The sequence below is a fragment of the Camellia sinensis genome, chromosome 11, assembly GCF_055761805.1.
Source record: "Camellia sinensis isolate YWXY chromosome 11, ASM5576180v1, whole genome shotgun sequence".
NCBI lineage: Eukaryota > Viridiplantae > Streptophyta > Magnoliopsida > Ericales > Theaceae > Camellia > Camellia sinensis.
In genome coordinates, this window is record NC_138971.1 from 79,096,181 (window position 1) to 79,112,028 (window position 15,848).

Below are 15,848 nucleotides of genomic sequence, written 5' to 3' on the forward strand. Positions count from 1 at the left end.
ACGTAGAATGGCAGGGTAGCCAAGTATCAGAACTGATACCGGTGAAACTCCCCTTGCGGTTAACGCACCTTCCGCGTCTTTGTTCGGGTCAGCCGCGTTGGACGCCCTCACAATACGGGAAGTCACACCTTTGAAACGTGAACCTTTGAGTTGACCTCAGGCCACAACTTCTGCAAGCAACGCTCGATGCATGCGAAGAATGTCCCGCCCCGTATCCTTTTCATGCTTTGTGAGCCCCGCAAATTATTTCGATTATGCTGTGTAATAGTACGTTCCTTTACTTGCGTAGACCGCATGTCTTGATTGCGTAGACCGCATGTTTAATTCCATTACCTGCGTAGACCGCATGTTTTACCTGCGTAGACCGCATGTTTAATTCCATTACCTGCGTAGACCGCATGTTTTGATTGCGTAGACCGCATGTTTAATTCCATTACCTGCGTAGACCGCATGTTTTGATTGCGTAGACCGCATGTTTAATTCCATTACCTGCGTAGACCGCATGTTTTGATTGCGTAGACCGCATGTTTAATTCCATTACTTGCGTAGACCGCATGTTTTGATTGCGTAGACCGCATGTTTAATTCCGTTACCTGCGTAGACCGCATGTTTTACCTGCGTAGACCGCATGTTTAATTCCATTACCTGCGTAGACCGCATGTTCTGATTGCGTAGACTGCATGTTTAATTCCATTACCTGCGTAGACCGCATGTTTAATTCCATTACTTGCGTAGACCGCATGTTTAATTCCGTTACCTGCGTAGACCGCATGTGTTAAATACGTAGATCGCTTGTTTGTTTCGTCACCTGCGTAGACCGCATGCTTATGATCAATTTCGTCGCCTGCGTAGACCGCTTGCTCCGCTTGCCTAGTTGTATTTCAAAATGCATTGTCATGCTCTCTACTTACTTTGCGCTGTCACGCATTTCGAGTACACCACTATTCTTGCATTGTCATGCATGTCGCTAACAATATTGTACCTGTTAAGTTTGTTTTCTTTGCAGGCACGATATTGTATGTACGGTTCATTTGAAGCTGGTGCAACCAGACGAGCCGCACAGGTATTGTATCTCCCGAGTGAGACGTATTGAGAATTCCATAATTCTCTTACATCCTTTCTGCATTGTAGTGTAGTTTGGTATGCTAGCTTAAAACTGTCGCATGTTTGCTTCATTACAGCTTTCTTTGCATGATCATAAGTTATGCTCGGCTTCGCGCATTGTCTTGCATTTTGCCCCCGCCTTCGGGCGCATATCTTATTTGTCTTGTATGTTTGTCTAAGTCTTCGGCCTTGTCAAAAATGGGTCGTCTCTGGGCTTTGACATTCACTCCCGTCATTGTTATGACTTTTGAGTTCTGTCAAAGAGGGGCAACTGTAGACACCCCATTTTTGACCGTCCTCAAGACTTGGATGTCACTGTTTGAACACACGGTGATCTTCCATGATTGTGTTCGTTTGGAGTTCCCGGAAGTCTCGGCTCGCGCGCCTTACCTCAGGATCCCCGAACTTGACTGTTTAGTGTCTGGTTTTGCGCCGAACACTTTTGTTTTGCCTTAGAGGGGCAGGGAATGCCTTGTGAGACATCCCCATACACCACCGGCAGTGGCTGGAGGCCACCGGTTGGTCTTTTTCTTCCATCGGCAATTTTGTTTGCCGGTCGGCACACTTTATTGCCGGTCGGCATAATATGTTGCCGGTCGGCACTGTTTTTTGCCGGAATAGCTTTTTTGGGCAGCCGACCACTGTTCCTCCACTTTATGGAGATATTTTGTGCCAGCTGTGATAGCTGGCACCAACTCCTTTCCCCTCCATACACGTGTATGGAGGGATTTCCCTCTAGCCAAGCTTGTTGAATAAGCTTTGCAAGAGGGATCCTTATAAGAGAGAGGCTTTCCTCTTGGTTCTAGGTTAGAAAAACAGAAGCAAAATCAGCCTTTAGAGATATAGATACATATTATCTCTATACCTCTCTCCCTCTCCCTTCTTGTGTGTGTTTCTTGGCCCAAAAGGTGTGTTTTACCTTACTTTTGCACCATTACACACACCATTACACCTTAGTCCGAGATTGAGGGACTTGGGGGAGTTGTTTCTTGAGTTTTGGACTGGTTTTGATCCAAAGAAGGAGGTTAGGCCATTTGTTCTTCAAGGGTTCTTCAAGGGTGAGCATCTTCCCTTTTATTCCCCAAACTTGCATTGGTTTTCTACCTATTTTGTTTATTGTTTTGGCTCTTGTGTGTAACATAAAAAAGGCTCATATTTTCCTGCTCTAACACTTTCATTAAGGTCACTTTGTGGTTAGATTGCAAACTCACCCTCATAGGCCTTGTTTGGCCTATTTTGGTGCCATTTTGATAAGGTTTGGTTCACTTCAGCATTTTGATCTTTTGATCACCAAAAATCAGTGTATTTTAGTGTCAAAAAAGTTGGTTTGAAGTCTTGCATAGGGAAGGGACACCCCTCTCCCTTTATGGTTTTGTTTCCTTGCTTTTTGGGCTCAAAAGGATAGCATGTGTGCTTGTTGTTTCTTGGCTTCATTTCAGTACTTTTTTGGGCATCTTAGGTCTTACATAATCTCTGTTTTTGGTCGGATTTGGGCCCTCTTGTATGCTTGTAATACTTGCTTTGTATTGCTCCATCTTGCTTAGAAATACATCCCATGATTAGGCCATGATTTTTGTGTGTGTTGGCTTGGTTCCATGAAGCATTTAGCATTGTTTTTCCATGCTTAAAATCTGTTGGTTATCAACTTGGTCATGTTTGGCATATTTGTTATGGTTGCTATGTATTTTGGCTTGTGAGCCCTCAAGTATATGAGTCATAAGTGCTTTGGTTGGTCTACTTTGATGAGTAGAGGTTGTTTGCCATGCCATTTTAGTCCAAAAATCATGCCTACATGTGTGCATGCATGGTCTTTTCCATATCTTGAGGTTGTGTCTTCCTATGCCTAAGAATGAGCCTTGGTGTATTTGTTTCATGGGGTTTATTTTAGTTGCCATATTAGGAGTTTTTGGGGTCCTATCTTGCATGCATAAATTCTGTTTTTACTTGTTTTAATCATGCCATGAATGGCCATGTTGGTGGGGGTAAGTTGTCTCCTTTAGTGCCTTAGCTTTGGGACCATAAGTTTGCTTGTTAACATGAGTTGATTGTCTATCATTTTAAGCGCTTTTGGCCACTGTTTTGAGAAGGGTGAGGGCCTGCCCCTTTGCCACTTCAAGCCCTCTTGCATGCTTGCTCCATGTTTGTCGCATATTTGTTCCATTAAGCTTTGTAGCACATCAATTCCATGGTCAATTTGCTCCATGTTTGCATCATGTTTGTATCTTGTGTGCTTGGTATCATACATTTTTGTCATGATAGTTGCATATTGCTTGTTGTGTTTTCCACCTTGGTGGCATGACACATTTGAGGCTTGTGAGCATTACATGCATTGCATTTACTTGGTTTGGGGTGTCAAACCAAGTGCGGGAGTCAAGGACCATTCATACTTCAAGTGATGTAATGTGCCTTGATCCCCAGTCATCGGGACCTTTGACTCCTACTTGATAAGGCCCCGGTTTTCATGTTGTTTGTTGCATGCATTTTCATATCAAATGGCAAATTCGATCCTTTGACCCACCATGTACCATTGATGGTTCAAGGATCGAAAGTCATGCTTCTTTGAGTTCAAAATATGATAAGAAGTAGGACCATGCTTACATGTGTCCAAAAACTCCATGCTATGCACTGTCTATTTTCTGTTTGCTGTCAGATTGTCTTCTGCAGGAAGTTTCTGCCGACCGGCAGAATTTAGTGCCGACCGGCACTATCTGGAGTGCCGATGGATCCGATAAAGTGCCGATGAGAATTTTGAAGTGCCGGTGGCAATTCTGTCTGGCCGGTGGTGCTCTGCAGGATGCAGAGAGCTTGTCCCAGTACTTTGGAAATTTTCAGAAAGACAAGGCAGTACAAACAGAGGCGACAAGAGTATAGTACGGGTTTTCCGGGCAGGACGGATTCGAGCATGCATCATCCGCGCGCCCCGAGGCAGAGGCTGTGGCCACCCTCTTCATTCTTTTGCTTCCCTTTTTTTAATTAATTAGGAAATTTTGTAATAATTTTATTTGTTCATTATTTTGGGACTGTAATATTAATTCGAACCCTCTGAATGAGGGTAAACATGTAATAAGTGTGGGTGAGTGTGTGTATGTCTTCCAATCCCCATTTCTTTCTTCCATTTTATTTACCAGCTTATGATGGTAGATTAGGGCATTTTTGAAATTAGCATACCTTATGATATGCATGCGTGCATTCATGCATCTGTTAACATGCACCGGGCTCGGTACATCATGCTAACCGCATTCGTATTTTCAAATTCCAAAATTGAATACATGAATTCGTTGGTTGCATATCGTATGCCATATCTAGGTTAACCGAGCCTGCCTAGATCGCATTTTGCATGTGATGCATTAGCCACTTTTAACATGAACTAGGACATGCATGTTTGCTAACTAGTTTACTGTTTTGGCACGGAGTACGATGTAAGTATTTTTGCTTTAGCATCCAGCATGCGTGTGAGTGTTGCCATGACAGTATACTTGCCATGCGGCTAAGTGCTTACATGAGATAAATTGCTTGAATGCCTGTAGGTGGAGGTCAAATTGCTTAAATTGGGATAATGCGTTAAAACTGCGATTTTTAAGCCCCCTAGATAGTGGCAAAACCATCTTTTCCAAAAGCCCACTTGAAGGTGGCAAAACCTGCATTTTAGCCTACTTACGAGTAGCAAACCATTTTCAAAACGAACATAAAATGTTTTATTTCCAATTTGGGCGATTCGGTCTATACTTGTTTGTTGCGCGCATAACATAGTAATTCTAGGCTAACAATTGGTTTAAGAACACATAACGTTTTCAAAATTGGATATCACGGTTAGTAGAGGCCGGTCTTCGGACCGGGCGAAAGGGGGTGCTCATAGCTGACCTTCCCCGATCGTACCCAAGCTCCCGAGCCGAGACAACTCCGGTGATGACGGACATGTGGCCTTCGGCACCGAGTCAGGGTTTCCTAAATTTCCCCATTTAAAAAAAAAAATATTTAGGTGGCGACTCTGTATCTGGCAAAGCAGTCCATGTTTGGCACTACTTTCTCAAAAAATCTGTTTCTCAAAACAATTTGCCAGATTTGGACTCTTTGGTTCAGATTAAGAACCGTGACACAAATCGAGTCCGAACTGTAGCACGAGGCCCACGCGGGCGCTGTTACACATGGTACACACCACAAATATTCACAACTCTTTTATGGTAATTAAATAATAATAACAAAACCACAACAATATTACATGATTACTAACGGGTCACGATTCAATCAATTGGGTCCAAAATGAATGAAGTTTAATAATTTAAAATAAATCCCCAACTGAGATTAAAATATAAATTAAATTTGATTCAACTTGTTATAACTAAGGTTTCGAATTACAAACCATAAGCTTTACACACTAATGACAATTCAAGTCCATTATCTAGTTCAATAAGCTAGAAGACAATTCAAAAGACATTGCCATAGAGGCATACAAAAGTTGAAGATGGCACCATATACAACAAAATAAACTCTAAATGTTCGACACACGGCTTTAAGTCTTCACAATTAATTGTCCTTGGGCCACAGTTTCCAACCAAAAACAAAATGTAAACTCCGAGTCACTACTGTGGTGGCATGTCACCAGTTCTTGAAAAATCAAATAGGGTTGAGCCATATACCCAGCAGAGATACATTTAACAAGGTATCTAATCATTTGAAAATGTACATGGCACAATTATAATTCAGAAAAATAATAATTAAGGATTTAAGTTTGAACATTTAAAATAAATAAATAAAACAAATATTCTCATTGCAAGGAAACCTTTGTCAATACAAAGGAGTAAACAAGTCATGAATCCCTTGTAGGAGTCCTTACACATATACATATATACATTTGTAATAGAAACTATCCCTACATTTACCGACTATAATGCAGCAGGACATGGGCGCCCAAAATCATCCATTCTTCCATTTTTGTTGACTATTATACGGTAGGACTAGTGGACACCCAAAAACATTTTCCTACATTCGTCCAACGATAGGCACAGACAGGGCAATTGGGTACCTTGACTCCCTGCGTGGGTACCAGCATACAACATAACCTTTCCAAAACCCAACTCTCTACCCGGACTCATACACAATTTACCTCCCCTTGAAATATTTTTCAAAGAACAAAGATCCAAGAACAAATAAAGCAAACAAAGTAGTAAAAGTTACAATCTCATCTAAGGTCAAATCATAGTTCCAACTCAATAATTTTACCATCCATAAATTCCACCCATCAATCATCATAAAATCTTAAGTACTAAGGGTAAATTTGCTCATAATACCATTCTTTGTCAAAATCAAAATTAGGGTTTTAATAATTTTGGGTTTTTTTTACTCTGTTTTCATATATAAATAATTTTGTCAACCTCAATGTCCATATTTTATGAGAAATTGGGTGAAACTCAAACAGTAGTCAAATGAAAATTTCCTTTTTTGTCAAACACACAAACTTGATTTCACTTAGTCATTCAATCATGACTTATATTTACAATCATACCACATAATCATCTTCAAATCAAAGAGTTACTAAGTTAAAAGTAACCCTACCTTAAGAAAAAGAGCAAGAAAGCAAGATTTCTAGAAGAATCCTTTGCAAAACCAAGATCGAATCGGTAGAAAAACAAGATCTTTAGGTGTACTCTTTTTACAAGTGATTCGGGCTTAGATTTTATAGAAATAAGGGATATTTGGGTTAAGAACCCTAGGGTTTTCGGAAGAGAAGAGAAAAGGAAGAAGAGGGAAGGAAAAAGGTGAAGAAATGATCTAAAAGTGCCTTCTTAAAATATTGATTTCGCACAGACCGCTCGAGCAGTCTTTTCATCGCTCGAGCGATGAAAGGCATCTCTTGGTACTTTTGTTTGCAAAACGAGATACTGGGAGCCCTGCATCTTCGCTCGAGCGACCATTAGTTTGCTCAAGCGGTCTACCCTGACCTACAAAACTACTAGATGCTCTCAATCTTCACTCGAGTGATGCTTTCACTGCTCGAGCGCTCACCTAGAACAAAATTCATAGCCACCACCACCACTGATGCCTATACCACCTCCTGTGCAAGATCATCAAGCAGATGATCAAACCATTGCTTTGCCTAAGAGTTTAAAAAGATGAAACCGCCATTGTTTTGGGGAGAAGTTGATCCTCTAAAAGCTAAGGCTTGGTTTCTTGGCGTTGAGAAGTTGTTTGAAGTATTTTTGTGCACTAATGCACAAAAGGTTCAGTTAGCAACCTTTACTTTGGAAGGCGAAGCCCGTAGATGATGGATGTTAATCAAGGATGAGAATGTAGGATTTAGTTTGGCACGGTTTGTTGAGATCTTCTATGAAAAGTACTTCCCTCAATGCATCCAAGATTGGAAAATATCTGAGTTTGAGCAAGAAGAACTTACTCGGAAAAGAGAACCATTTGAATAGACTGATGAAAGAGAGTTTGCATTTCAAGAACTAAAAACAAGCTAACTACAATACCGATTTTGACATTACTATTAGGTGTGGAAGGTTTTGTAATTTATATAGATGCTTTATATAAGGGTTTGGGTTGTATGCTTATGCAGAATGGGAAAATGATAACTTATGCATCTTGACAATTGAAGCCTCATGAAAAGAACTATTTGACCCATAACTTGGAGTTACTAGTTGTGATTGTTTTAAAGATTTGGTGCCACTACCTTAGAAAGATTTGAAATTAAGTGATGTTTCATGAACAAGAAGAGTGTTAGTCGAAATTTTAGCACAACTAGAAAACATTGAAGATGTTAAGCAAAAGCAAGTGGAGGATGAATTCCTCAAGAAAGTGTTTGATGAGATAGAATCAAATACAAGACTAGGATTTAGTGTTGACAATCAAGTGTTGAGATTTTAGGGAAGATTGTGTGTTCCTAATATTTTCGACCTTAAAAGAAGAGTCATGGAAGAAGCTCATAAGTTCAAGTTTACTATGCATTCAAGCAACACTAAAATGTACCAAGATCTGAAGAAAACGTATTGGTGGCCTAACATTAAGAGAGAAATTGTTGAATTTGTGTCTAGATGTCTGCAATGTCTTCAACCTCTCGCTATTCCGGAATGGAAATAGGAGCATATAACTATGGACTTTATTGTTGGACTACCTCGGACAACTAAAGGTATGAATTCCATTTGGGTTATCAGGTGATATATTGACTAAATTTTCTCATTTTCTTCCTGTGAGATCTTTCTATAATGCTTATAGACTTGCTACCATTTATATTGATAAGATTATTCATTTGCATGGAGTTTTGGTATCTATTGTTTCAGATAGGGATACTAAGTTTGTGGCCAGATTTTGGTAAAGTCTTGAAAAAGCGATGGGAACAGATTTGAGATTTAGTACCGCCTTTCATCCGCAAACTGATGGATAGTCTGAAAGAACCATTCCAACCTTGGAAGATATGCTTCGGATGTGTGCTTTAGATTTTTAGGGAAGTTGGGAAACCTATTTGTCATTGGCGAAATTTGCATATAATAATAGTTTCCACGCTAGCATTGGAATGGCACCATATGAAGCTCTAAATGGTAGAAAATGTAGGTCCTCAATTTGTTGGGTAGAAGTTTGGGGATAGAGTTTTGCTTGGTTTTGAAATTGCATAAACAACTACCAAAAATATTAAGATCATTCAGCAAAGGCTTAAAATTGCATAAAGCCAATAGAAGAGTTATGTAGATCAGAGAAGAAGGGCTTCAGAGTATGATGTTGATAATCACGTGTTTATTAGGGTGACTCCAACAAAAGGTCAGTCAAGGTTTAGAAAGAAAGGCAAATTATCACCTCTATATATTAGACCGTTTCAGATTTTGGAAAGACATGGTCCAGCTAAATACCGAATAGCTTTAGCACTAGAAATGGAACAAATGCACAATGTGTTTCATGTGTCGATGTTGAGAGGTTACCTTCGGGATCTATTTCACGTTATTGATTATCACCGGATAGCTTTTGACAAAAATATGTAATATGAAGAGAGATCGATGCAAATTATCGACCGACAAGTAAGATAATTGAGGACTAGAGCTGTGACAACCCTGTTACATATTATGCTTTTAATTCTTTAATTATACATGTGCTTATGTGCTATGTGTGAATTTGCATGTTAATTATGTCATTAATGTGGCTTTTGACTTCATATCTATTGATTGCATGAATATCTATTATGATTTCTGTTATAATCTAAAAATTGAAGGCCTTAATGGCGACAAAAATCGAAATTGGTTAGTTTATTGAGATCGGCATAATTTTTAGAGCCTATTGGAAAGTTTGATTAAAATTTGATTTAGAATAAATTAATTAGATTAAATCAATTAAATTAAGCTTTTGATTAATTAACTTAAGTTCAATTAAATAGCTTAATCCTTGATTAGTGTATTAAGTTAATTAATCTATATATATATATATGTTAAGTGATGAGATTAGTTCATTTTCTTGAGCTCAAATTCTGAAATTTACATTCTAGAGAGAGAGAGAGAGAGAGAGAGAGAGGAAGAGGCTTGATTCTTGAAGAATTTGGCTAGAGGCTTGAAGAATTGAAGAAGACAACTCATGTTCTTGCTAGGATTAGTGTCATTGAAGATTCTAGGTAGGTGTTTACACCTTAATTCTTGAGTTTAAACCATCAAATATGTGAATTCATGAGGATTATGTAATTGAAGGAAAGAAATGAGCTAAAGATGACGAATTTAGAGCCAATTCATACACGCATGCATAGTTTAGTTGAGTTTTATGATTTTTAGCATGATTCATGTCATTTAAACTTGAATTGAAGGTTATATCATCCACGTATCCATGATTTATAAAGTTTTAAAGTTGCATGTTTTTGAAGCTTTGGAAAAGAGTTTGGAAACAATTGATACATGCATGGGAGTTTTCGTTTCAATTATGAAGTTTTAAGCTTCAATTTTGCGAAATCATGAAGTTTTTATTCAGTATTAGCAATGTATTCATGTTTTGGTTGCATCATGCATGAATCCATACTTTGAACATGTGCTTAAAGCTCAACTCTATTGTGGAAATTCTAGAATTCTGCCTCATCGCTCGAGCGAACAATTTATTGCTTGAGCCCATATTTTATGCATCTAGTATTTTTGCAGACATTTGTAGTTGGCTCGAGCAACCGTCTTTTATTTTACCCCTTGGCTCGAGCGAACGTCGAGCCTAGATTTGGACCGTCTAGTACTTTTGCAGACCAATTGGTTTGCTTGCTCGACCAATGTTATGTTCGAGTGAAGTGCTCTGTTTTAGCTAATTTTGAAAAGACATATTCTGATCACGTGTGTGCATTCTCATTCCTTTCTAAGTATTCTTAGGCATGAATTGAGCGTCCTAAATGAATTAAAGAGTTAGAATGAATAAGTCAGAAAATGACTTGACTAAATAATATTATCCAATGTGTGTATATTTATGAATTATGTAGGATCATCCACGAGGATGAGTTAACAACCAAATCACTATGAGTAATATCTTAGTAAAGATATTTTCTTACTTGCTCTATTTTCTTAATGTCTTAATGTGGTAAGCTTTTCTGAAGCTGTGATTTTGCAAGTATGAATGAGTTTTTATCTGTCTAATCAACATGATATCTGTAAATGTGATTGATTTGACATGGATGTATATAATGAACGTAAGGTCATTCTGTACATTTGACAAGATGAACTCAATGTCGTTCTGAACATCTGATCAATTTAATTATCTATTAAGAGTTGGCCGAATGGTTATTATACAGCTGTAAATGATTGGACCCGAGGTCGTTCCATTATGATATGATCAATTCCGTTCTGTACATCTGTTATACGTTGGACCGGAGGTCATTCTATTATCTGTTAGGCCCAAGGTCATTATGTTATGAATTGCTTATGATATTGAGATGTTTATGTCATTTACTAGAACTCATTTAAATAACCCCTTTACTCTGATATTATTCACTGGGCATCAGCTCACTTCGTTATATATATGTATGTAGGTGAGCAGTAGGATATCCAGCCTTAGCCCTAGTGAACCTATGCAAAATACCAAGTTTTTGTGGAGTCAGCAAAGGACGCCTCATGCACAAGGCTTTTGTCTTTTGATTTTCTGTTTTTTTTTATTGGTCATGCTTGATCACGTCTGTACACAAGTTTGGTGATTATATATTAATGGCATATGTATGATCTTGGACATGTGAAACTTCTTATGTATATATGAGTGTGAATTATTAATATAAATTAGATGTCTTTGATATGCCGTATATGCACAACTCATTGGACAAAATTTCATTAGCCTCTGCTTCTAGCCCAATATAATTAAATATTTGATTTCTGTCTGAGGCTGTAGGTAATCTTATGATTATTGGTCAGTTATGATCCAAACCTCTGGAGGCGGGTTCGGGTCTTAACAAGAGCAATTCCTATGGTTAAATAGAATGGAATGAACATTATGGCACATAAGCCACTTAGGAGAAAGAAGATGATGTGAGGCAAAGATATCCCAAACTGTTTTCAATACAAGGTAACGTAAATTTGGAGGACCAAACTTCTTAAGAAGGGAAGGGTAATACTGTGATAACCCCACCTTGTAACATACTTACATTTATTTAATTTTGAATACTCATTATGTGTTTGGCGTTTAATTTGCATGTATCTGTTTGATTTGTGAATTATCTATTATGATTTCTATTCTGAATTTGAAATTGAAAGCTTTAATGAATTCATAAACCAAAATTGACAAGTTTAATTGGACTATCATAATTTTTAGAGCCTTTTGGGAAGTTTGATTAAAATTTGATTCATTTAGTATATAGCGATCCCGATTTTGTCCCATCTTTTTTTGGTGTTCCGGGCTCGGGTTGGTATGGTTTTAAACGGTGTTACTTATCTTAGTTCCCTGTATTCCTCTCATGTTTGTATCGGGTTGTACCGTATCTTTCATGTTTTGCCACTTCGCTGACTATGACGGGGATCGAGCTGTCCAGTAAGCTCGCGGGGGTCCAGGGGGCAGCACCCTTTGGTGGGTCCTAGGGCAGCGCCTTGGCGGGGTTGAGGGGCAGCGCCCCCGAAGCAAAAATGCAAAATGCATTAGAAGTTTCTTGTCCACTGAAGCGGCCATTTATGCGCTCGAGTGGACCATGTTATACTAGTTCGTGAATTTGATATTTCATATCACTTTTGTATATCTCTCTCTTTAAAAACCCTTTCATCTCCCTTCTCTCTACATTTCCCTACGCCAAATTGGATCAAAACCTTGATTTCTCAAGATCCATTAGAGTTCTGTCATAGGTTCTTCATCAAAGTTGGTTAACTTCTCGAGGGCTTCATTGTGTGTGGTAAAGATCGAGTTTCGACACCATTGATTTTGAGGGTTTCATCTTATTTCTTCTTCAAAACATGAGGTAAGGATTTTCTTAAAGTTATATATATATATATATATATATATTTTTGCAAGATCTAGATGATTTTCGAAATCATCTTTCGATAGCTTTGAAAATTGATTGTTGATTCAAGAAGTTGAGAGATTTTGAAAGTGGGTTTGTCTCTTGTTCTTTTAAAATGATCTTATGAGTTTTGATCTTCGTTGATTGAAGAAAAGATGATTTTAGAAAGTTTTCTTTCAAAAGATTTGAGTTGTATAGTTTTGGTGAGAAAACCTAGAATTTGGAGATTTTTTAAAAGAAACTGAAAATCCATGAATGATATTGTTATATTTATTTTGTGTATCAAAATAAATGAATGTTTGGAAAATTTCTTATTTATATTTATATAAATGATGAATTTTAGGGAATATCAAAATTGTTGTTCAATTTGGAAATTATTGTTCAAAACGTTGAAGTACTCTTGAAATGACTAATTGTTGAGGATATTGGAGAAGAGGGAATTGTGTTATTCCTTGGATGATGAATTGGAATAAAACATTTATATTCATCTTATGTTATTGGCATATCAATTCATTTGATTACATTAAATTTTGAAAGTTGATTTGAAAATTTGCATTGAGAAAAGAATGTTGAGAAGCAAGTTTTCATGAAATAGTTTTGGGATAAATACGTTGGTAAGTCTTGATAGGTGGTGCAGATGATATTGAATAAGTTGGCTTGAGAGTCCAGGGTGAAAGACTGAAAACCCGCGTGGATAGGTGTTGAGCCTTCTGGTTAATATCGGTAATAATGACAAATTGGTAGTACTTGTATAGTCTATTTGCAGACCCCGACCTAGGGATTACCAGAGTCGTATTTACCGCCCTTGAAATAAATTGTTAAGTTTTGAACAATTAAAATTGCATGATATCATTGAGCATGATGGTTTTCAAAAGATGAAAATGTGATTTATCTTCAAAAAGGACATAGCATGGCATGTGCATTTCATCTCTTGAGACTTGTATAAAATGTATATACTTTGTTAAGAATTTCCTACTGGGTTTTATGTTCACCCTACAGGATTTTTGTGTAGGAAAAGATGTGGTGATCCCACCTAACTAGGGGCGTGGAAGAATGTGTGTTGGGAGTACAATGCTCTCATTTTACTGTGACTCTGTGTGTAAGCCAATGGCTATATGTGTGTGGGTTTGAATAACTGTTTTGTGTAACCAGGCTCAAGCCTTGGAAACTTGTAAACCCTTGGGGGTATTTATTTGTTTATTTACTTGTTGTCGGATTAATGTATTGTTGCATGAAGGACTATTGTATCATGTAATGTAAGTTTAAAGATTTATATTCGGTTTTCCTTAAAGGAGCCATGATTGTTGTTTATCATTTGGGATAGAAATTTGGAGAGTTACATAGTAAATTAAGTTTTGCTTAATTAACCTTAATTCTAATTAATTAATCTAACATCTAATTAGCACCATAAACTAATCTAGGCTATATATATGTTATGTTTAAGCTAATCACATGAGTTACATACAAAAATCTGCTAGAAAGTGTAGAGAGAGAGAGAGAGAGAGAGAGAGAGAGAGAGAGAGTTCATCCTGAGAGAGAGTTCATTCTTGTATAGAGGGGGACAACTTGAGAACTTGGAATTTGGCTAGAGAATATGAGAATTGAGAAGAAGAACTCATGATTTTGTTAAAACAAGCTAATTACAAGACTCTAGTTAAGAGTTTGATCCTTAATTCATGAATTGAAGTCACCTAGCGTATGAATTTAAGAAGAATTTGAGATTAAACACAAGATAATAGCTTAAAGATGATGAATTTGAAATGAAATGGAAGTTGATTAAGAAGATTAATCATGGATTAAATCTCATTTGGTTGAAATAGAACTAGATGGATGGGTTGGTACAAGACAAATCTCCAAGTTTTGGGGTACTAGGCTTACTTTTTCCTTAAATCCATGAATCTTGTTCTAAAGTACACCATAAATCTCTCCAAGGGGGGTGACTCCCCGTGTGATCCTTTGACCTAGGGTTTTTATCTTTTTTTTTTTTTTGGGTACAATTATATTCATAATTGATATAACAATAGGATGTACAGATATGTACAAAACTAGTGAGTTTAGGATTTAAATGCAATAATAATGGAACATGAGGGCATGAGCTAAATTTATGGACTAAAACACCTATTTCAAATATAGAATTAATTATATAAAAAAAAGATAGAAAAGGTGATTCAGGTTGCACTACAACTCTTTGAAAAGAAATGTGAATAATTTGATGAAAACCGCGATAACCAAGAATTAGGGTTTTAATCTCAAGTAAACCATTAAAATTTTATTGTATTAATTCAAGAGCTAGAGTTTTAACAGAGCTTACAAAAGGTAGGGATCTCACATAAAAATCTAAAAGACAAGATTGAAATGTTACTCTCTTCCATGGGTCTAAATTTTGCTAATAATAGGTTTACAATAAAATTGAATAACTTAAAATTAAATGTATTTTCACTATTCATACAATTTTCACAATCAATTTTTTCCTTAAATGCATCTTCGAAATCTGATTTCATCATACAATTGCAACTTGTAGTTGCAATTTTGAAATCACATCGCAACTTCAAGATATAGGCCTTGTTTGGTTTGTGTTTCTCAAAAAATTTTGAGAAAAAATCTATACAAATAAGTTTTCAAAGTAATCAAACCAAACAAATTTTTCCAAAAAAATGTCCCAAAACTTGTTTGGTTTACAAGTTTTCCAAACAAATCTCTCTCTCATACACATCAAATCAATCACTTTTTCCAAAACTCTATCTCAAAATAATTTTTCAAAACATCTTTTGAAAAAAATCAAACCAAACAACTTTTCGTACTTTTTATCTCTAAAACTTATCTCTCAAACTCAAACCAAACATACCCATAATTTTTCTATGCCATTTGTCAACAATCACTAAGGGGACATGTCAACATGAAATTACAGGTTGAAGATCTACTTTCATATCTTGAAATTGGAACTTGAACTTGCGATTTCATAAAAACGGTTAGTTTAATAAATAGTTTCAAAAGTGGGTTAATTTCATAAAGAGTTTCACATTTTAGAATGTTTAAAAAAAAAAGAAAACTCAACTTCATATGTAGTAATATTATAAATTCAGACTTAGCTACTCTAAAATTATTCATAATTATTATTTTATGATTCAAATTTATTTTATACATAAATCCTACACTAGATAAACTTTAATTCCAACAACACATTCTAACTAGAGATAAATTTAGAGTAATTAAGTGAGGTATTGGTATGTGATTCAAAGTCATGGACTTTGAGATCCCGAAATTAGTCAAAATGTGTATAAGTTAACTAGGATATGAAAAAGGGCATCGCTTCTGTCCAGTCCTTAAT

At 36.8% G+C, this 15,848-nt stretch overlaps 1 long non-coding RNA gene across 1 annotated transcript in view; it reads left to right on the forward strand.

Moving 5' to 3' along the window:
* LOC145802018 (uncharacterized) overlaps positions 1-15,848 on the forward strand; it is a 275,004-nt gene that overhangs the window by 230,438 nt on the left and 28,718 nt on the right. The window lies entirely within an intron of this gene.